This window comes from Ursus americanus, chromosome X (genome assembly GCF_024610735.1).
Source record: "Ursus americanus isolate L20-20 chromosome X, mUrsAme1.1.p, whole genome shotgun sequence".
Taxonomy (NCBI): domain Eukaryota; kingdom Metazoa; phylum Chordata; class Mammalia; order Carnivora; family Ursidae; genus Ursus; species Ursus americanus.
Genome location: NC_142164.1, coordinates 70535563 through 70558454, shown reverse-complemented (window position 1 = coordinate 70558454; position 22892 = coordinate 70535563). Strand labels below are relative to the sequence as shown.

Here is a 22892-nt window from a genome sequence, read left to right as displayed (position 1 = left end):
ACAATTACAACACAATATTGTGAAAAAAAATGGTATGCCAACAATTTGGGCAATATGGAAGAAATGGATAAATTCCTACAAACATATAAACCACCAAACTGAAACAGGTAGAAATAGAAAATTGAACAGACTAATAACCAGTAAAGAAATTGAATCAGTAGTCAACAAATTCCCAACAAACAAAAGTCCGGGGATGGCTTCACAGGCAAATTTCACCAAACATTTAAAGAAGAGTTAATACCTTTTCTTCACAAACTGTTCCAAAAAATAAAAAAGGAAGGAAAACTTCCAAACTCATTCTATCAGACAACCATTACCCTGATTTCAAAACCAGACAAAGACCCCACTCAAAAAGAGAACTATGGGTATCCAAGATCTACAAAGAACGTCTCAAACTCAATACATGAGAAACAAATAAATCATAAAATGGGGAGAAGATATGAACAGACACTTTTCTAATGAAGACATACAAATGGCTAACAGACACATGAAAAAATGTTCAAAATCATTAGCCATCAGGGAAATTCAAATCAAAACCACACTAAGATACCACCTTATGCCAGTTAGAATGGCAAAAATTGACAAGGCAAGAAACAACAGTTGCTGGAGAGGATGTGGAGAAAGCGGATCCCTCCTACATTGTTGGTGGGAATGCAAGTTGGTACAGCCACTCAGGAAAACAGTGTGGAGGTCCCTTAAAAAGTTAAAAATTGAGCTACCCTTTGATCCAGCCATTGCAGTACTGGGTATTTACCCCAAAGATACAGATGTAGTGAAGAGAAGGGCCATATGCACCCCAATGTTCAAAGCAGCATTGTCCACAATAGCTAAATCGTGGAAGGAGCCAAGATGCCCTTCAACAGATGACTGGATTAAGAAGTTGTGGTCCATTTATACAATGGAATATTACTCAGCTATCAAAAAGAAGGATTTCTCAACATTTGTTGCAACATGGACGGCACTGGAGGAGATAATGCTAAGTGAAATAAGTCAAGCAGAGAAAGACAATTATCATATGTTTTCTCTCATCTATGGAGCATAAGAACTAGGAAGATTGGTAGGAGAAGAAAGGGATAAAGAAAGGGGGTGTAATCAGAAAGGGGAATGAAGCAGGAGAGACTATGGACTCTGAGAAACAAACTGCGGGCTTTGGGGGGCAATGGGATAGGCTGGTGATGGGTAGTAAGGAAGGCACGTATTGCATGGTGCACTGGGTGTTATACGCAACTAACGAATCATCGAACTTTACATCAAAAACCAGGGATGTACTGTATGGTGACTAACATAATGTAATAAAAAAAGTGTTATCATAATAAAAAAAAAGAGAACTATGGGCCATTCATTATCCCTAGTGAACATGGATGCAAAAATTCTCAACAAAATACTGACAAATTAAATCCAGAAATACATTAAAGGAATCATTCACTACGATCAAGTGGGATTTTTTTCCTGGGCTGCAAGTGTGGTTTAATATTTGCAAATCAATCAACAAGATGCACCACATTAATAAAAGCAAGGGTAAGAATCATATTATACTTTCAGTGGATGCAAAAGAGTATTTGAGAAATACAACATCCATTATTGATAAAAAATATCCTCAACATAGTGGGGATATAGGGAACATACCTCAACATCATAAAGGCTGTATACAAAAGACCCACAGCTAATATCATCCTTAATGGGGGAAAACTGAGATAAAAAGTAAGAACCTTCTGCAAAGCAAAGGAAACAATCAATATAACTAAAAGTAACCTTTAGAATGGATTAATATATTTGCAAATGACATATCTGAAAAAGGGAAAGTATCCAAAATGTATAAAGAACTTGTCAATATCCACACCCTCCAAAAAATCTAGTTAGAAAATGGGAAGAAGACATGAATAGATTTTTTTTTCCAAAGAAGACATCCAGATGGCTAATAGATACACGAAAAGATGCTCAACATATCTCGTCATCAGGGAAATACAAATCAAAACTATAATGAGATACCACTTCATATCTGTCAATATGACTAAAATTAACAGCACAGGAAAAACAGGTGTTGGTGAGGATGCAGAGAAAGGGTAACCCCCTTATACTACTGGTGGGAATGCAAACTGGTACAGCCACTATAGAAAGCAGGATGGTGGTTCCTCAAAAAGTTAAAAATTGAACTACCTCATGACTCAGCAATTGCACTACTAGTATTTACCTAAAGGATAAAAGAAGACAGATTCAAAGGGTACATACACTGTGATGTTTATAACAGCATTATCAGCAATAGCCAAACAATAAAGAGAGCCCAAATGTCCATCAACTGATGAATATTTAAGAAGATGTGGCATATATATATATATATATATATATATATATATATATATATATATGGCTATAGCTGTGGATATAGATGATATAGATATCTATATGAAGATGTGGTGCATATATATGTATGTGTGTGTGTGTATATATATATATATATATATATATAGAGAGAGAGAGAGAGAGAGGAGAGAGAAAGAGAGAGAGATGTAGCATGAAGATGGAATATTACTCAGCCATTAAAAGAATGAAATCTTGGCATTTGGAATGATGTGAATGGAGTTAGAGAGTATTATGCTAAGGAAAATAAGTTAGACAAAGACAAATACCATATGATCTCACTCATGTAGAATTTGAGAAACAACACAAATATGGGGAAAAAATGAAAGAAGCAAACCAGAAAGCAGATTCTTAATTATGGGTAACACACTGAGGGTTGCTGGAGAGGAGGTGGGCAGGGAGATGAGTTAAATGGATGTTAGAGGTTAAGGAGGGCATTTTTTGTGATGAGCACTGGGTGTTGTACGTGATGAATCACTAAATCCTATATGTGAAATTAATTTTACACTGTATGTTAACTAACTGGAATATAAATAAATACTTAGAAGAGAAAAAAAGAAACAGGCTCAAATTTTATAATAAACTAAGAGTTTCAAAATACTTTTCTTAAAAAAATTGAGGCTGAAAATTTTGCAGAAAGTCACACAGTACATGATAAAACAAAAAATCCGACTTCAGACTGTGTGTCTCTAAGCTCAATATTCTTTCCACAACACCAAGCTGCCTAGGTATTTGTATCCAACCTTACAGTAAGTGGAACTCATGTATGAAATGAATTTAATGGAAATAATTACTGAGAGAGGAAGATGGTGGCAGGTTGGGAGGACTCTGGGGTTGCCTGTCCCACTAACACAACTAGATAAATATGAAACCATCCTAAAAGCCCCGGAAATATACCTGAAGAATGATAGAACAAACTCCACAACCAAAAGGAGAGAAGAAGCTACAGTGAAGAACGTAGGAAGTGCTAAGACATGACTTAGGGGAGAAATAGATTGCAGGTACTCTGGAGGGAAGAGAGCTGTGGTCCCAGAGAAGGTCAAAAGAGTGAGGAGCACACAGGAGAATGCCCAAGGAGAATGTTTTCTCAAAGCTATTGGATTAGAAAAGGAGAGGGGCTGAATTTCATATCTTCTTCCAAGCAGCAGGAATTAAAGCATAGAGTTTTAAAGATCACTGGTTGGGATAAGGTCCAACCACCTGGCTGTTATGGAGACCAGAGGGCACTCTGCTGTTTCTGGAGAGAAGGCAGGCAAACAACCCAAGAGCAGACAGCATGGAAACAGCAATCTGAAAAATGCCTGAGGTACACAGTGGGGGAGATTATTCACTCTTCTTAGAGCAGGTCCCTGAGAAGCAATGTTCATGAAGATGCCTCTCTTGCAACAAAGGAACTGGCCTGTGCCATTTCCCTCCACTACACCTTAACATCGACACAGAGACACCTGTGAAAAGCAGCAGAGCACCAACACTGGCTGCCTAACTTGCATACACCAGGCCTGAGACCCCTGCACTCTCATAGAACTGTCCCTCGGTCAAGTTTGCTTCAGTCCCAGTGTAGCAGGCCCCCCCTCCTGAAGACCAGCACAACCTCTGCCCACACTATGTCTCCTTGCAAAAGATTTCTGCAGGGCCTCAGTTCTGGTGCAGGTGGTGTCACATCTCATTCAAAGCAGACCAGAGCACAACTAGTTAAAACTCAACACATTCAGGTCAGGGACCAAACACTGCCCACAGCTGTCAAGGAGCCTCTGCAAATGACTGGCCTGAAGGGATAGAACAGCTAAAACACAACAGAAAAGCACATGCAGCACACACAAGTGATACTCCCTGAAGCACCCAGCACTGGGCACTACATGACCTCTTCTTCATAAGGCCATTACTTGCAGGAGCAAGAGACATAACTGGCTTTTCTAACACAGAGAAGGCAGAGGATTAGACAAAGTGACAGAGGAATTCATCCCAAATGAAAGAATAAGATAAGGCTATGACCAGAGATCTAAGGAAAACAGATATAAGTAAAATGCCTGATGGAGAATTTAAAGCAATAATCATAATACTCACTGAGCTTAAAAAAAAAAAGAATAGAAGAAATCAGTGAGATTCTTGGCACAGAGATAAAAGAGTTAAATAAAAAAAAGAATTGATCAAACAGGAAGAGTGTAGTAAAGGAGAGATTGGAAACATCCTTGATGTAATGCATGGCAGGCTGGAAGAAACACAAGAATGAATTAATGATGTAGAAGACAATGTATAGGAAAGTATGGAGAAGAACAAAAGAATCAAACAATTATGGACCATAAGAATAGATTTAGGGAAATCAGCGAATCCATCAAATGTAATAACATTCTTATTATAGGAGTTCCAGATGGAGAAGAGAGAAAAGGAGGCAGAATATGTATTTGAAAAAAAGACTAGATGAGGGTCACCTGGGTGGCTCAGTCAGTTAAGTGTCCAGCTCTTGGTTTTGGCTCAGATCATGATCTCACAGTCGTGAGACCAAGCACCACATCAGGCTCTGTGCTGAGCATGGAGTCTGCTTCAATTCTCTCTCTCTCCCTCTCCCTGTACTTCTCCCCCTGCTCACTTGTGTGCTCTCTCTCTCTAAAATAAATAAATAAAATATTTAAAAAAAAAGAAAAGAAAAAAGAGCAGCCAAAGACTTCCCTAATCTGGGGAAGGAAACAGATATCCAGATCCAAGAGGCTCAGAGAACTCTCATCCAAATCAACAAAAGCAGGCCAATACCAAGATACATTGTTATTAACTTTGCAAAATATACTGATAAATAATCAACAACATAAAAGTAGGCCATAACTTACAAGGGAAAACCCATAACACTACTTGTAGATTTCTCAACAGAATATTGGCAAACTAGAAGGGAATGGCATGATATATTGAAAGTGCAGAATGTAGGGGCACCTGGCTGGCTCAGTTGGTGGAGCATGGGACTCTTGATCTTGGGGTTGTGAGTTTGAGCCCCACATGGGGTGCAGAGATTACTTAAATAAATTTTTTAAGAAAGGAAAAAAATCTGCAGCCAAGAATACTCTATCCAGCAAGGCTGTCATTCAGGAAGAAGAAAAGATAAAGAGCTTCCCAAACAAACAAAAATTAAAGTTAGTGACCACTAAACAAGCCCCACAAGAAATATTATAGAAGATTTTTTAGTGCAAAGGGAGAGCAAAAGTAATAAACACAAGGAAGATCAGAGAAAATCTCCAGAAACAACAACAAAAAAAGTAATAAAAATAGTAATAAATACATTTGTATAAATAATTACTCTGAATGTAAATTGACCAAACACTCCAATCAAAAGCCATAGCATGTCAGAATGAATAAAAAAAAGACCCATATATGCTGCCTATAAGGGACTCATTTTAGACCTAAAGACACCTGCAGATTAAAAGCGAGGGGATGGAGAAACATTTATCATGCAAATGGATGTCAAAAGAAAACTGGAGTGGCAGTACATTTATAAGACAAACTAGACTTTAAAACAAACCTGTAACAAGAGACAAAGAAAGGCACTATATAATCACAAAGGGACCAATCCAACAAGAAGATCTAATGATTTTAAATATTTATGCACCTAAAATGAGAGCATCCCAATATTTTTAAAAATTAATAACAAACATAAAGGAGCTAATCAATAATAATACAATAATAGTCGAGGACTTTAATACCCCACTTATATCAATGGACAGATCATCTAAATAGAAAGTTAACACAAAAACAATGGCTTTAAATGACACTCTGGACCAGATGGAGTTATCAGATATATTCAGAACATTCCATCCTAAAACAGCAGAATACACATTCTTTTCAAGTACATATGGGAAATTCTCCAGGATAGATCACATGTTAGGTAACCAAACAGGACTCAACAAATAAAAAAAGATTGAAGTTTTACCATGTACCTTTTCTGACACAATGCTATGAAATCAGAAGTCAACCATCAGAAAAAATTTGGAAAGACCACAAATACATGAAGGTTAAACAATATGCTACTAAAAAATGAATGGATTAACCAGGAAATCAAAGAAGAAATAAAAAAAATACCCACATGGAACCAAATGAAAATGAAAACACGATGGTCCAAAAACCTTTGGGATGCAGCAAAAGCAGTCCTAAGAGGGAAATACATAGCAAAACAAGTCTACCTCAAGAAGCAAGAAGAAAGTAAACAAACTAACCACCCACAGGAGTTAGGAAAAGGACAACAAATAAAGCCTAAAGCCAGCAGAAGGAAGCAAATAATACAGTTTAGAACAGAAATATATGATATAGAAATGAGAAAAAAAAAAGAACTTACAAATGGAGCCAGGAGCTTGTTCTTTGAAGAAATTAATAAAATTGATAAACCTCAAGTGACACTTATCAAATATATAAGAGAAAGGACACAAATAAATAAAATCACAAATGAGAGAGGAGAAACAACCAATACCACATGAATACAATTATAAGGAAATATTATGAAAAACTATATGCCAAAAACTTGGATAATTTGCAACAATGGATAAATTCCTAGAAACATATAAACCATGAAAACGGAAACAGGAAGAAATAGAACTCTTGAGCAGACTGATAACCAGAAAATAAATTAAGTCAATGAAGATGTCAGAGTGTTAGGGGTACCCTAAGTTTGTCTCATCCCTTGTGTTTGAGTTGTATTGACAGTTATCAAATAATTCTGAACACCCAAAAAGTCAGAGGTCTGAGAGAACAAAAACTGTCAAGTCTACTAGTAGAAAAGCAGCCACCTTTGGAAAGGCAGGAAGTGTGGAGAGTTGATTTGGGGGAGATATAGCTATGGGGACAGGGAGGGAGCCTGCAAATGGAGGCTACTGTGAGGTATTATGAGCAGCAAAGCACAAAATCTGGACTTTTAGATGTCTGCTACACTGGGGGACGTGCCTAGCTTAAAAGTGCTCAGGTGGCTACCCTATGATCCAGCCATTGCACTACTGGGTGTTTACCCCAAATATAAAGACGTAGTAAAGAGAAGGGCCATATGCACACCAATGTTCATAGCAGCAATGTCCACAATAGCTAAATCGTGGAAGGAGCCGAGATGCCCTGCAACAGATGACTGGATTAAGAAGTTGTGGTCCATATATACAATGGAATATTACTCAGCTATCAGAAAGAACGAGTTCTCAACATTTGCTACAACATGGACGGCACTGGAGGAGATAATGCTAAGTGAAATAAGTCAAGCAGAGAAAGACAACTATCATATGATTTCTCTCATCTATGGAACATAAGAACTAGAATGATCGGTAGGGGAAGAAAGGGATAAAGAAAGGGGGGGTAATCAGAAGGGGGAATGAAACATGAGAGACTATGGACTATGAGAAACAAACTGAGGGCTACAGAGGGGAGGAGGGTGGGGGAATGGGATAGGCCGGTGATGGGTAGTAAGGAGGGCACGTATTGCATGGTGCACTGGGTGTAATACACAACTAATGAATCATCGAGCCTTACATCGGAAACCGGGGATGTACTGTATGGTGACTAACATAATATAATAAAAAATCATTATAAAAAATAAAAATATATAAAAAAAAATAAAAGTGCTCAGGTGGGAAAGAGGTGGAAACCCAGGTGTGACACCAAGGTCTGAAGGTCACCTGGGTTGCAAGAAGAATGTGTGGCAACAACATGCTGCACTGTTCCCAGGAATAGGAGTGTGGAAGCTGGCTGAGTATAGCAGGTCTTGGTGCCTGCTTTCTGCTCTGTTTTGCCATAAACTGAGAACCACTGTGTGGTCGTGCAACTGATTTCCTGGGATGGGCCAGCAAATGGCAAAAGTGCGGTGACACTCTCCCTGGGGAGGAAAAATGCAGGTACGTGCTGCTGGAGTCCCTAAAATTTGGAGTTTTGAAACTTAGTCACATGCCTGAGATAAAAAGGCCCGGACATATGCAGGGTGAATGTAAGATTTTGAGGGGAACTGGGGACACGAATGATTGATTGCTCATCTGTAAGGGCTCACTGAGGAGTGGGAGGTGTGAACTTTCAGCTCTGGGGCTAGAGAATGGGACACAGCCACATTCATTCAACCATTAGCACTGAAAGCCTTCAGGAAGAAATACAGCACCACCTACTGGAGGCTGGAGCCGTGTACACCAAGCCCTGCCCCAATGTGTATTGGAGGCATATTTCCACTAGGGTAAGTCCACCTGAGAATCAATGGAACAGGACCCTCCCCCATAAGAACAGCACGAACAACTCACACCAAGTTTACTGATCATAGAATGCTGCAAATCCTCAGCTCCAGCAGAAAATGGGATATAGCTTCCTCTTTACTTTTATTCCTTATTTTTTTATGATTATTTTTTGATTGTTTTCTACTTTTTTCAATTCTTTTCTTAAATTTTTATTACTAAGTTTTCTTAATTTTTATTTTTATATATACTTTATATATATGATTTTTTAAACTTTCTTTTAATTAATTTATTTATTGAGGGATGAAGATTTTTTTAAGATTTTATTTATTTTGTGGGGGATGGCAGAGGGAGAGGGAGAGAGAGTCTTAAGCAGACTCTACGCTGAGCATGGAGCCTGATGTGGGACCTGACCTCACAACCCTGAGATCATGACCTAAGCCAAAACCAAGAGTTGAATGCTTATCTGACTGTGTCACCCAGGCACCTGGGGATGAAGATGTTTTTAACAAGCAGAACAAAACACACCCAGGACCTAGTTTGGGGGGGCTTGATTTTTTTTCTTTGTTGCTTGTTTTGTTTCTTTCTTTTTTTCTGGACAAAAATATGAGACAGAAAAGTCACTCCAAAAGGAAAAAAAAAGGGGGAAGTATAACTCATGGCCAGGGATTTAATCAATACAGATACAAGTAAGATGTCTGAACTAGAATTTAAAACCACTAACAAGAAGATTAGCTGTGTTTGAAAAAATGATAGAAGATACTAGAGAATCTCTTATTGCAGAGTAAAATAACTAAAATCTAGTCAGGCCAAAATTAAAAATGCTACAACCAAGATACAATCCCAAATGGAGGCCATAAAAACAATGATGCACAAAGTAAAGAAGTGAATCAGTGATACAGAAGACAAAACTATGGAAAACAATGAAGCTGAAAAGAGGGAGAAAAAAATAATGGACCATGAAGGTAGACATAGGGAACGCAGCAACTTAAAACATAATAACATTCATATCCTAGGAGTCCCAGAAAAGGAAGAGAGAGATAAAGGGGCAGAAGCTTTATTCAAGCAAATTATAGCTGAAAAATGCCCTAACCTAGGGAAGGACACAGACATCTAATCCAAGAAGCACAGAGTACTCCCATTAAATTCAACAAAAGCAGACCATTACCAAGGCATATCAATCAAATTCACAAACTACACAGACAAGGAAAGAATCATGAAAGCAGCAAGGGAAAATAGTCCTTACCTACAAGGGAGGAGAAATCAGGTATGCAGCAGATTTGTCCATGGAAACTTGGCAGGCCAAAAAGAAGTAGCAGGAAATATTCAACATGCTGACTGGTAAATATATGCAGCTAAGAATTCTTTAAGCAAGACTGCCATTCAGAATAAGAGAGATAAAGAGTTTCCCAGACAAACAAAAGTAAAGGACTTCATGACCAGTAAACCAGCCTAGCAATACATTTTAAGGGGGGCTCTTGAGTGGAGAAATAAAAGACCAAAAGCAACAAAAACTGGAAAGGACCAGAGAACATCACCAGAAACACCAACACTATAGATAACACAATGGCACTAAATTCATATCTTTCAATAATCACTCTGAATGTAAATGGACTAAATGCTCTATCCAAAAGACATAGGGTATCAGAATGGATAAAAGAAAAATTAGATCCATCTATATGCTGCCTACAAGAGACTCATTTTAGATCTAAAGACACTTGCAGATTGAACGTAAGGGGATAGAGCTCTATCTATCATGCTAATGGATGCTAAAAGAAAGCTGAAATAGCCATACTTATATCAGACAAACTAGATTTTATAACAAAGACCGTAACCAAAGATGAAGAAGGGCATTAAGTCATAATCAAAGGGTCTATACAACAAGAAGATCTAACAGTTGTAAATATCTATGCCTCCAACTTAGGAACACCCAAATACATAAATCAATTAATAACAAATATAAAAAGCCTCATTGATAATAATACAATAATAGTAGGGCATTTAACATCCCACTTACAACAATGGATGCATCATCCATGCAGAATATCAAGGAAACAATGGCTTTGAATGACAGACTGGATCAGATGGACTTAACAGATATATTTAGAACATTTCATCCTAAAGCAGCAGAATACACATTCCTTTCGAGTGCACATGGAACATTCTCCAGAATAGATCACATACTTGGTCAGAAATCAGCCCTCAACAAGTATAAAAAGATCAAGATCACACCACGCATATTTTCAGACCACAATGCTATGAAACTTGAAGTCAACCACAAAAAAACATTTGGAAAGACCACAAATACATGGAAGATAAAGAACATTCTACTAAAGAATGAATGGGTTGACCAAGAAATTAAAGAAGAAATAAAAAAATGTACATGGAAGCAAATGAAAATGAAAACACAACAGTCCAAAGCTTTGGGATGAACCAAAGGCAGTCCTCAGAGGGAAGTGTATTGCAATACAGGCTTACCTCTAGCAGCAAGAAAAGTCTCAAACACACAACTGAAGCTTATACAAAAGGAGCTAGGAAAGGAACAGCAAATAATGCCTAAAGCCAGGAGAAGAAGGGAAATAATAATTATTAGAGCAGAAATAAATGGTATAGAAACAGACAAACAAATAAACAAACAAACAAAACCCACAATAGAACAGATTAATGAAACTAAGACCTGATTCTTCAAATGAATTAATGATACTGATAATTCCCTAACCAGACTTACCAAAAAGAAGAGAAAGGACTCAAATAGATAAAATCATGAATGAAAGAAGAGAGATCACAAACAGTGCCACAGAAATACAAGCAATTCTAAGAGAATATTATGAAAACTTATATGGCAGCAAATGGGACAACCTGGAAGAAATGGTCAAATTTCTAGAGACTTACAAAGTGCCAAAACTGAAACAGGAAGAAATAGAAAATTTGAGCAAACTCATAACCAGCAAAGAAGTTTAATCAGTAATAAAAAATCTCCAAACAATAAAAGTACTGAGCCTGATGGCTTTCCTGGGGAATTCTACCCGATGTTTAAAGAAAAGTTAATACCTATTCTTCATGAACTGTTCCAAAAAATACAAATGGAAGGAAAACTTCCAAATTCTATACAAAGCCATCATTGCCTTGATTCTCAATCCAGACAAAGACCCCACCAAAAAGAATTATAGACCAATATCTCTGATAAGCATGGATGCAAACATTCTCAATATGAATCTAGCAAATCAAATTCAACTCTACATTAAAAGAATTATTCACCACAATCAAGTGGGATTTATTCCTGTGCTGCAGGGGTGAATATGACTTGAATATTCACAAGTCAATCAATGTGCTACACTACACTAATGAAAAAAAGGAGAACCATATGATCCTGTCAGTAAGTGCAGAAATGCATTTGAAAAAATATATCTGAAAAATATAAAATGCTGATGAAAGTAATTGAAGAGAACACAAAGAAATGGAAAGACATTCCATGCTCATGGGTTGGAAGAACAAATATTGTTTAAAATGTCTATAGAACCCAAAAATAGGGGTGCCTGAGTGGCTCAGTCGTTAAGCATCTGCCTTCAGCTCAGGGTGTGATCCCAGGGTCCTGGGATCGTGCCCCACATCAGGCTCCTTGCTGGGAGCCTGCTTCTTCCTCTCCCACTCCCCTTGCTTGTGTTCCCTCTCTCACTGTCTGTCTCTCTCTCTGTCAAATAAATAAATAAAATCTTAAAAAAAAGAACCCAAAAATAGCCACACATTTAATGCAATCCCCATCCAAATACCTATAGCATATTCCACAGAGCTAGAACAAACAATCTTAAAATTTGTATGGAGCGACAAACAGCCCTGAATTGTGAAAGCAACTTTAAGAAATAATAGCAAAGCTGGAGGCCTCACAATTCCAGACTTCAAGATATATCACAAAACTGTAATCAAAACAGTATGGTACTGTCATAAGAATAGATACATAGACCAATAGAACAGAATAGAAAGCTCAGAAATGGACCCACAAGTATATGTTTGATTAATCTTCAACAAAGCAGGAAACAATATCCAATGAGAAAAAGATAGTCTTCTCAAGAAACTATGTTAGGAAAACTGGACAGCAACATGCAAAACAATGAAACTGGATCTTTTTCTTATACCATACACAAAAATAAATTCAAAATGGATTAAATACAAACATGAGACCTTAATTGTTAAGAATCCTAGGGGAGAACCCAGGCAGTAATGTCTGAAATCAGTCATAGCTACTTCTTTCTAGACATGTCTCTTGAGGCAAGGGAAACAAAAGCAAAAATAAACTACTTGTACTTTATCAAAATAAAAAGCTTCTACACAGCAAAGGAAAAAATCAACAAAAGCAAAAGGCAACCTATGAAATGAGGGAAGATATTTATAAATGGCATATATGGTAAAGGGTTAGGGTCCAAAATACATAAAGAACTTATAAAACCCAGCACCCAAAAAAATGAATAAGCCAATTAATAACTGGGCAGAAGACATGGAAAGACATTTTTCCAAAGAAGACACTCAGAACACTACAACAAAAACTTATGATGTACTATATACTAGCTGACTGAACATAAAAAAAGACATCCAGATAGTCAATAGACACATGAAAAGATGCTCAACATCACTCATCATCAGGGAAATACAAACCAATACTACAATGAGGTATCACCTCACACCAGTCAGAATGGTTAAAATTAACAACAAAAGAAACAATAGGTGTTGTCGAGGATGCAGAGAAAGGGGAACCCTCTTACACAGTTGGTGGGAGTGCAAACTGGGGCAGACACTTTGGAAAACAGTATGGATGTTCCTCAAAAGTTAAAAATAGAACTGCCTAATGATCAGCAATTGCAGTACTAGGTTTTATCCAAAGTATACAAAAATACTAATTCAAAGGGATACACTCACCCTGATGTTTATAGCAGCTTTATCTACAATAGTGAAACTATGGTAACTACCCAATGTGTGCATTGACTGATGAACATAAAAAGAATATTTGGTATGAGGGAAATTAGTGAGAGAAAAACAAATACCAGATGATTGCACTTACATTTGGAATTTAAGAAACAAAATAAGGGAGCAAAGTCAAAGAAGAGTGAGAAGCCAACTAAGAAGTAGACTGTTAACTATAGAAAACAAACTGTTGATTATCAGGGGGAGGTGGGTGAGAGGATGGGCTAAATAGGTGATGGTGATTAAGGAGTGCATTTGTATAATGAGCATCAGGTATTATATGTATGTTTTTAATCACTGCATTGTACACCTGAAACTAATATTACACTGTATGTTAACAAAATGTAAATAAAAACAAAATTTCTTCACATTTGAGACTGATACTGCTAACCATATTCAAGCAACCACAAAAATAGAATATAAATGCTTCTTTCATAGCCCTTTGGATTATGAAAAATTAACAAAATAGTATTTATAACACACTTTAAGATCATTGGAAGAAACTGACTACATAAGCATAATATTTAGGCCTATCACCCTCATACCTGCTATAAATATCAAGAAATAAATGATGGTAAAGAAGAAGATACCTATTTATCTAGCGATTATGCATCACATTTACTGTGTTGGTATAGACTTTTCCGGCAACTTCTATACTCCCTCTTTTTCTTTTCCGATGTTTCCTCCACTACCTCCCCAATAAATATTGTTGCAGGCTTTAAGGATCTTAAAGTAAGTTATCTCTGTCAATGAATGGAGTGGCTGCTTGTTAAAGGTTTAATAGCAACAACAATGGCCACCAATGGAAAGTTTGTGTCTAAAATCATTATTAATAATGATTTCAGAATATGGGGAGTTTATGCATTAAAAATTTTTAAAAACCTCAATTTCTCTTATAAACAAAAGGTTTGTAAATGTGGAAGCCATTAATTTTCTAATTTGCATGTTAAGTTTTAATCAGATCCTGAAAAAGAGATTTAGGTATATTAGATGCAAAGGCTCTGGACAATGACCATTAAGAAGAAATCTACTGTCGGGAGGAGTAGGGGACCCCTTTTTCAGCTGGTCCCCTGAGTCGAGCTGGATAGGTACCAGACCATCCTGAACATCCATGGAATCAGCATGAGATGCAGGAAGATACATCTGGATCTCTACAAATGAACATCTCCAGCACTGAGTATTGAGGTACAAAGTGGGGAGCCATGAAACTGCACACAGATATCAGAAGATAAACGGAAGAGGGAGGGAGCAGCTACATTTGGGCACCGGGAAGTGGTAGCCACCTGCACAGGGGAGCTGGCGGAATCACAGACTGACACCCATGAGAGAGCAGACTGAGACCGTGAGCCGGGGAACATGCGCGACCAGACTGAAAACCGGAGCTCCAGTGTGCTCACTGGAACCAGACTGAGACCAGGAGCTCCGGTATCACACAGGGGTGGCTGGTGGCTGGCGGTATTAGAAACACAAAGGACAGAGATGCGCTGGCCCTGGAAGTGAGGGCTGGGACTCCAGGTGTGGGGCGCACATCCCGGGACACTGCTGGGTTGAGCAGCACCAACAGAAACAGACTTAAAGAGGCCAGAACATCAGTGGAGAATGGTCTGTGATCCCTCTGTTCTGAGACAGAGGCTGGGATTCGGCTACTGCTGCTCTGACTCTCAGAAGAGGCACAGCAAACCACCAGGGAAAGCTGTCAGAGAACAAAAGCCTGGAAATACCGACTCACAGGGTGCCCAACCCCATCCCCCCTCTCAGGGGACACAGAGACTCTACTCAAACAGGGTTGCCTGAGTATTGGCGTGGCAGGCCCCTCTGCCAGAAAGCAGGCTGAAAAATCAAGAAGCCCACATACCTAAGATCCCTATAAAACAAGTGCGCACTGCCGGGTCCCGGTCAATAATTTGGGCTCTGAACAACCCCGCACCCTCTCCTCATCAGAATGACGAGAAGGAGAAATCCCCCCCAGCAAAGAAAAGACAATGAGTCTGTGGCCTCTGCCACAGAACTAATGGATATGGATATAACCAAATTATCAGAAATGGAATTCAGAGTAACAATGGTCAAGATAATGTGTAGACTTGAAAAAAGTATTAATGAAAATGGTAATGAGAATATAGAATCTCTAAGGGCGGAAATGAGAGCGAATCTGGCAGAAATTAAAAATTCTATGAGCCAAATGCAGTCAAAACTAGAGGCTCTGATGGCCAGGGTGAATGAGGCAGAAGAACGTATCAGTGAATTGAAGGATGGGTTAGTAGAAGAGAAAGCTAAAATAGAATCTGGACTCAAAAAAATCCAATCTCATGCATATAGGTTACGAGAGATTAATGACTCAATAAAACGTTCCAATGTCAGAATCATCGGCATCCCTGAAGGGGTGGAGAAAAACAAAGGTCTAGAAGAGATATTTGAACAAATTGTAGCTGAAAACTTCACTAATCTAGCAAAGGAAACAAGCATTCATGTCCAAGAGGCAGAGAGGACCCTCCCAAGCTCAACCACGACAAAGCTATGCCACGTCATGTCATAGTGCAATTTGCAAATATTAGATCCAAGGATACAGTATTAAAAGCGGCCAGGGCAAAGAAATTTCTCACATACCAAGACAAAGGTATCAGAATTGTCAGACCTGTCTACACTGACCTGGAATGAGAGAAAGGGTTGGGGGGGGGCATTTTTAAAGCTCTTGCAGAGACAAACATGCAGCCAAAGACCCTTTATCCAGCAAGGCTGTCACTCAGAAATGATGGAGAGATAAAGATTTTCAGGAATCGCCAGTCACTGACCAATTTCATAACCACTAAACCAGCCCCAAGGGGATGTTAAGGGGGGTTCTATAAAAGTAAAAAGGCCTCAAGAGTGATATAGAACAGAAAGTCACAACCGATAGAAACAAAGACTTTACAGGCAACATGGCATCATTAAAATCATATCTCTCAATAAACAGTCTCAATGTAAATGACCTAAAATGCTCCTATAAAATGCCACAGGGTTGCAGATTGGATAAAAAGACATGACTCATCCAATTGCTGTCTACAAGAGACTCATCTTTAGCCTAAAGATACATCCAGACTGAAAGTAAAGGGATGGAATACCATCTTTCATTCCAATGAACCTCAAAAGAGAGCTGGGGTAGCAATTCTCATTTCAGACAGATTGGATTTTTAACTAAAGACTATAGTTGGAGACACAGAAGGGCACTATATTATTCTTAAAGAATGTATCCAACAAGTGGATATGACAATTATAAATACCTATGCCCCCAACAGGGGAGCAGCAAGATACACAAGCCAACTCTTAACCAGAATAAAGAGACATATAGATAAAAATAGGTTAATAGTAGGGGATCTCAACACTCCACTATCAGCAATAGACAGAGCACCGGAGCAGAACCAACATAGAAACAAGAGCTTTGAATGCCATAATGGACGAGTTGGACCTCCTAGATATATATAGAACACTACACCCCAGAACCAAAGAATACTCATTCTATTCTAATGCCCATGGAATATTCTCAAGAATAGACCATGTTCTGGGTCACAAAACAGGTCTCAACCGATACCAAAAGACTGAAATTATTCCCTGCATATTCTTAGACCACAACGCTTTGAATTGGAACTCAACCACAAGGAAAAATTTGGAAGAAACTCAAACACTTGGAGATTAAGAACCATTCTGCTCAGGAATGATTTGATAAACCAAGAAATCAAAAATCAATTTAAACAATTTATGGAGACCAACAAGAATGAAAACACAATGGTCCAAAACCTATGGGATACTGCAAAGGCAGTCCTAAGGGGAAAATACATAGCCTACCAAGCCTCACTCAAAAGAATAGAAAAATCTAAAATGCAGTTTTTGTATTCTCACCTCAAAAAGCTGGAACAGCAACAGAGGGACAGGCCTAATCCACACACGAGAAAGCAGTTGACCAAGATTAGAGCAGAAATCAATGAATTAGAAACCAGGAGTACAGTAGAGCAGATCAAGAGAACTAGAAGCTGGTTCCTTGAAAGAATTATTAAAATTGACAGACCACTGGAAAGACTTATTCAAAAAAATAGAGAAAGGATCCAAATTAATAAAATTATGAATGAAAAGGGAAAGGTCACAAACAACACCAATGAAATAGGAAGGATCATTAGAAACTTTTCTCAACAGCTTTATGCTAATAAATTAAGCAATGTGGAAGAGATGGAGGATTTCTTGGAAACCTATAAACTACCAAGACTGAAACAGGAAGAAATTGATTTTTTAAACTGACCAATTAATTATGAAGAGATTGAAACAGTGATAAAAAACCTTCCAAAAAACAAAACTCGAGGACTGGACGCTTTTCCTGGGGAATTCTACCAAACAATCAAAGAAGAAATAATACCTATTCTCCTGAAGCTGTTTCAAACAATAGAAACAGAAGGAAAGCTACCAAACTCATTCCATGAGGCCAATATTATCTTGATGCCCAAACCAGGCAAGGACCCCATCAAAAAGGAGAATTACAGACCGATTTCCATAATGACTATGGACACCAAAATCCTCAACAAGATCCTGGCTAATAGAATCCAACAGTACATTAAAAGGATTATCCATCATGACCAAGTGGGATTCATCCCTGGGATGCAAGGGTAGTTCAACATTCGCAAATCTATCAGTGTCTTAGATTTTATCCAGAAAGAAAAATTCAAAAATCATGATTCTCTATATACATGCAGAAAAAGCATTTGACAAAATACAGCATCCTTTCCTGATTAAAACCCTTCAGAGTGTAGGGATAGAGAGTACATTCCTCAATCTCATAAAATCCATGTATGAAAAGCCTACAGCAAATATCATTCTCAATGGGGAAAAGCTGGAAGCCTTTCCCTTAAGATCAGGAACACATAAAGGATGCCAACTCTCGCCACTATTATTCAGCATAGTACTAGCAGTCCTTGCAACAGCAATCACAAACAAAAAGGGATAAAAGGTATCCAAATTGGCAAAGAAGAAATCAAAATGTCTCTCTTCGCAGAAGATAGATACTCTATATGGAAAACCCAAAAGAATCCACCCCAAACCACTAGAATTTATAGAGCAATTCAGTAGTGTGGCGGGATACAAAATCAGAGCTCAGAAATCAGTTGCATTTCTATACACGAACAATGAGAGTGAAGAAAGAGAAATTAGGGAATCCATCCCATTTACAATAGCACCAAAAACCATATGATACCTTGGAATTAACTTAACCAGAGACGTAAAGGATCTATATTCTAGAAACTATAAGTCACTCTTCAAAGACATTGAGGAAGACACAAAAAAGATGGAAAAAAATTCCATGCTCATGGATCAGAAGAATTAACATAGCGAAAATGTCCATGCTACCCAGAGCAATCTACACTTTCAATACTATCCTGATCAAAATACCAAGGACATTTTTCAAAGAACTGGAACAAATAGTCTGTAAATTTGTATGGAACCAGAAAAGGCCCCGAATCGCCAAGGAACTGTTGAAAAGGAAAAACAAAGCTTGGGGCATCACAATGCCGGATTTTGAGCTGTACTACAAAGCTGTGATCACAAAGACAACATGGTACTGGCACAAAAACAGACACATAGACCAATGGAACAGAATAGAGAACCCAGAAATGGACCCTTGGCTCTTTGGGCAACTAATATTTGATAAAGCAGGAAAAAACATCCAGTGGAAAAAAGACACTCTCTTCAATAAATGGTGATGGCAAAATTGGACAGCTACATGCAAAAGAATGAAACTTGAGCACTCTCTCACACCATACACAAGGATAAACTCCAAATGGATGAAAGACCTTGATGTGAGACAGAAATCCATCAAAATCCTAGAGCAGACATAGGCAGCAACCTCTACGACATCAGCCAAAGCAACCTTTTTCATGACACATATCCAAAGGCAAGAGAAACAAAAGATAAAATGAACTTGTGGGACGTCATCAAGAGAAAAAGCTTCTGCACAGCCAAGGAAACAGTCAAAAAAACTAAGAGGCAGCCCACGCAATGGGAGAATATATTTGCAAAGGATGCTACAGATGAAAGACTTGTATCCAAGATCTACAAAGAACTTCTCAAACTCAATATGCAAGAAACAAATAAACAAATCATAAAATGGGCAGAAGATATGAACAGACACTTTTCCAATTAAGGCATACAAATGGCTAACAGACACATGAAAAAGTGTTCAACATCATTAGCCATCAGGGAAATTCAAATCAAAACCACACTAAGATACCATCTTATGCCAGTTAGAATGGCAAAAATTGACAAGGCAAGAAACAACAATTGCTGGAGAGGATGTGGAGAAAGGGGATCCCTCCTACATTGTTGGTGGGAATGCAAGTTGGTACAGCCACTCTCAAAAACAGTGTGGAGGTCCCTTAAAAATTTTAAAAAATTGAGCTACCCTATGACCCAGCCATTGCACTACCAGTTATTTACCTCAAAGATACAGACGTAGTGAAGAGAAGGGCCATATGCAGCCCAATGTTCATAGCAGCATTGTCCACAATAGCTAGATCTTGGAAGGAACCGAGATGCCCTTCAACAGATGAGTGGATTAAGAAGTTGTGGTCCATATATACAATGGAATATTACTCAGCTATCAAAAAGAAGGATTTCTCAACATTTGCTGCAACATGGACGGCACTGGAGGAGATAATACTAAGTGAAATAAGTCAAGCAGAGAAAGACAACTATCATATGGTTTCTCTCATCTATGGAACATAAGAACTAGGAAGATCGGTAGGGGAAGAAAGGGATAAAGAAAGGGGGTGTAATCAGAAGGGGGAATGAAGCATGAGAGACTATGGACTCTGAGAAACAAACTGAGGGCTTCAGAGGGGTGGGAGGTGGGGGAATGGGATAGGCTGGTGATGGGTAGTAAGGAGGGCACGTATTGCATGGTGCACTGGGTGTTATACGCAACTAATGAATCATTGAACTTTACATCAAAAACCAGGAATGTGCTATATGGTGACTAACATAATATAATTTAAAAAAAACCCAAAAAACAATAAAAGATGTCTACTGTCACAAAACCATGCGTTCCTACACTTTCCACTCCATGGAAAAGTAGATATCAGATATTTACTATCAATACAAGTCTGTTGAAAGGGCAACAGAAGATAAATATATGGGCAATGCCTCCCTGGGGATTACAGCCTGATGGGGAACAAAGAAAGATAACTCACATCCACTATCTTATTTGACAAGGAAAACTAGCTTGTGAGGCAGGAAATCTCATTTCACAGATAGGGGAACTCAGGTTCAGAGAACTTAGGCATCTTGCCCAATGTCACACAGCTAGGATGTGGCAAGGTCAGAATTCAAACTCGTTTTCTGGATTTTGAATTAAAATCTATGTATTTATTTATAAAATGTAGAGGGCAATGTAAACAAAAAATAATAACACTTCAGTGTTAAAATACGTATAACATACTTTAAGTGCAATAGAAATTCAGAGAAAAGTGTTCTGAATTCAATTTGTCTGAATCAGTCCATGTTTTCCTCATGAAGGGTATGGTTCCTCAGGTAGGTCTTGTAGATTGTCTATTTAGATTTTAAAATGGAATGAATACATCTGTCTCTGAATCTCTTTCTTCATTTGTAGAACAAGGATGATGTTATCCCTCCCCCCCCCGTATCATTGGTATGGTTGAATAAGATGGCATATGTAAAAGAATTTAGTAAATTAACAAGCAATTGGGGACTGGCTGGGCTTGCGAAAGGATTGACATGGCTTTGGCTAAATATTTACCACACCCGTCCTTGGAAGAGGAAAAGAAAAAAAAAACATAAAAAGAAATGGCAAGCTCAAAGCTCAGATTCCTATCTTATGGATGTAAAATGTCCAGGTTCCTACAAAATTACCAGTCTTCAGCAATGATCAAATAGTGGTTCTTTGTGTAGGCTGTTCAACAATGTTGTGTCAGCCAACAGGAGGAAAGGCCAGACTCACAGAAGGATGCTCATTTAGAAGAAAGCAGCACTAATGATCCACACAACCTCCTAAATTTGTGTTGTATGGAAGAAAACATGATCAGTTCAGTAATTCCAGTTAATCTACCAAGATAATGTAATAATTGTAAGGTATACAACAACAATCGCCTATTTGGTGTCAGTTTTTCAATAACATTTTAATTATGAGCAAAAAAAAGGTTTAAACAATGTAAACTGTTCTTAATACTAAAGTATGAAAGTGTAAGTGCATGTGATTGATGTGTTTACACAGAGCTGACAATGAGGATATGGTTCTAAGGATGGACAACACCCGCACTAAAATCTCAGGACAAAGAGGGCCGTGATCTAAACCCCATCCTTGTTATTCCTTGTTAAAAAAGGAATCTGGAGCAGAAAATGGCCTGGTGTCTCCTAATGGAACTTCTTTGTACCTATATATAGTCATTTATCTCCCAAATTCTGTTAATTTTAGACAATAGTGCCACTGATTTTTTCATTAATCTTATAAATTAACATGAATTCATCTTTTCTTTTACTTTTAAAGTTTTTAATAACATTGATTGAATAAGAGTTATGTTTATTTCAATGCAAACTCTATTCTTTTTTTATTAATAATATTTTTATTATATTATGTAACATCCAGTGGAAAAAAGACAGTCTCTTCAATAAATGGTGCTGGGAAATTGGACAGCTACATGCAAAAGAATGAAACTTCACCACTCTCTCACACCATACACAAAGATAAACTCCAAATGGAGCAAACTCTCTATTCTTCTAATTACCATATTCCAAATATATGGCAACTGGAAGATTAGAAGGCAATTTGCTTAGTTCTGCTTATTGTTTCTGAATTATGCTTCTTAAATCTGAGTCCAGGTTCTTTGCATTCCTAAATAAAAAACCATAATTCCACCGGGAAGATGTTTTAACCCAAAGTACAAAAAAAAAAAAAAAAAAGAGGAGAGATGAGCCACAGCTTTATCTTCTGGCTCACTTATTCTGGATGTGAATCTCTACCTAGATCCTACTTTATTTCAGGGAAGGCTATGACATTAACTTGAATCAGGGTGGACTTTATAGTAGGTAATTATTACAATGCAGTCTGCAGTATATATGGCTTATTTCCAAGGCTAATATTAGTTTTCTGTAGCTCTAAACATACTTTGTCACCAAATCTGGGGACATCACAATGCCTGACTTCAGGCTATATTTCAAAGCTGTGATCATCAAGAGAGTATGGCACTGACATGAAATCAGACATGTAGATCAATTGAACAGAATAGAGAACCCAGAAATGGGCCCTCAACTTGAAGGTCAACTAAACTTTGACAAAGCAGGAAAGAATATCCGATGGAAAAAAGACAGTCTCTTCAATAAATTTTGCTGGGAAAATTGGACAGCCACATGTAGAAGAATGAAACTGGAGCATTCTATTAT

General features: G+C 37.9%; 1 pseudogene; it reads left to right on the top strand.

Annotated features, from left to right (window-relative positions):
- Nucleotides 1-21230: 21230 nt before the first annotated feature.
- LOC123789783 (small ribosomal subunit protein eS27-like pseudogene) lies at nt 21231-21487 on the top strand (annotated as a pseudogene).
- The last annotated feature ends 1405 nt before the right edge of the window (nt 21488-22892 follow it).